Source organism: Podarcis muralis, chromosome 2, assembly GCF_964188315.1.
Source record: "Podarcis muralis chromosome 2, rPodMur119.hap1.1, whole genome shotgun sequence".
Lineage (NCBI taxonomy): Eukaryota > Metazoa > Chordata > Lepidosauria > Squamata > Lacertidae > Podarcis > Podarcis muralis.
Genome location: NC_135656.1, coordinates 21,242,356 through 21,244,258, shown reverse-complemented (window position 1 = coordinate 21,244,258; position 1,903 = coordinate 21,242,356). Strand labels below are relative to the sequence as shown.

The following is a 1,903-nucleotide window of genomic DNA, read 5'->3' as shown; positions in this document are numbered from 1 at the left end:
AATAAAAAAAAGGTGGCACACAGTTCATGCATCGTATCAAAACTGTGGTTCAATGTGGATGCACAGCAAACTAGTAAACACTACTGAAAAGTGACTACCGTGTTTTTCCGTGTATAAGACACCACCCTTTTTTTTGAGCCCCAAATTAAGAAATAAACATTTTAAAGATCAGTGAGGCAAGCAGTGTGACTGCTGCTCCTCTTAGCCCGCACTGGGTGCCATCACTGAGCTCCTTGCAGGGGAGGGGTGGGGAGCACTGGGGAGCACTTTTAACGTTTATTTGGTTATTGTATTTTAGTGTTCTGTTGGAAGCCGACCAGAGTGGCTGGGGAAACCCAGCCAGGTGGGCGGGGTATAAATAAATAAATAAATATTAATAATAATTTATTTATATATTTAATTGCAACATTCAGAGTATAAGACTACCCCCAATTTTAAGCTTTAAGAATTTGGGGAAAAACCTCGTCTTAAAAAATACGGTAACCCTCCATTCCCTGTTGTTGCCACGCTACCTGGAAAGTCAAAGCAGTTTTCAAAAAAGAGAAAACAAAGTTATCACTATGAAATTTGCAATGATTCAAAACATAACAAAGGCGGAATCAACACACATAAAAAACACTGTGAAAATGCTTTTTAATTATTATTTTTAAACAGCCAAAACACCTTTAATAGGAAAATGCTGGTCAGAGGATCAGAATGCTGCAGTTTGGGCTCATGCCTTCACAGCGTATTTCCGAGGCGGGTACAGGCGTTCTTTTCGCTGCTGCTTTTTGGTCTTCATACCCTCTTCATGCTTGTTCAGCCTGCGCCGCATGGCACGTGTCTTCTTAGGCCGCAAGTCGAGAGGCTTGTATTTCTTGCCTTTGTAGAACTTCCTGAGGTTTTCCTTCTGGGTCTGGTTAATGACGGTCAGCACTCTGGCAATGGATTTGCGAACCACCCAGATCTTTGAGAGTTTGGAGGCTGCTCCACCCGTCACCTTGGCGACCCGCAGCTGAGAGAGTTCCACCTTGAGATCATCCAGCTGCTTCAACAGCTCTTCCTTCTTCTTCCCTCGTAAATCACGGGCTTTGATTTTGGCCATGGTGTCCACAACGGTCCTAGGCTACCAACGTGAAAAGAAAAAAAAGGACAAAATGCTTTTTAAAGTTTAAACAAAGGTTTTGAAAAAGACATTGAATTTGGCATGGTTCACTGTCACCATCTAGTGTCTCATTTGTATATTTCACTTTACAACACATTTAAAATGTTTTATTTGCAGCGATGTAGCTGAATCTTCTAGAAAGTGTTGCCATGCTTTTTCCAAACTAGCTTTTCCTGAGGATTTCCCTACTTTCATCTGAGAAATGTTGGAGAGTAATGTAGGACGTCCTTATTGGAGAAATCTTGGGAGGGTATGGAACCATGGACGTAGCTGTCCCCCTGCCCCCCCCATCAGTAAAAATCAATAAAAATAACCGTAATACAAATCTGAGGTTCTGGCCCCCCCAAAAAAAATCCTGGGTACACCCATGTATGGAGTTATGCAACCCCCAAGCCAAGGAGATAAGTAACTATACAACTATACGACCGAAGGCAACCCTGTATAGGGAATTTTTTTAATGATTAATGTTTTATTATGTTTTTATATATTTTGGAAGGCAGAGAAACCTGTCAGAAATAGGGTGTGAAAAGCTGGCAATTCTGTCCACCCCCCCCCACAACAACCCCACTCTTTCACCAGTAAGCTCAGGAGGCATTTAGATGGGATTCCCCACCCACCCACCGCATGTTATCCTCACATCTGCATGTGAGACAGGACATGACCAAGGTCACCCAGGGAGTATAATAATATAATAACAATAATAATTTATTATTTGTACCCTCCCCATTTGGTTGGGTTTCCCCAGTCACTCTGGGCGGC

At 42.4% G+C, this 1,903-nt stretch overlaps 1 pseudogene; it reads right to left on the bottom strand.

Annotated features, from left to right (window-relative positions):
* Positions 1–614: 614 nt before the first annotated feature.
* Positions 615–1,134, bottom strand: LOC114587611 (large ribosomal subunit protein uL29 pseudogene; annotated as a pseudogene).
* Between the last annotated feature and the right edge of the window lie 769 nt (positions 1,135–1,903).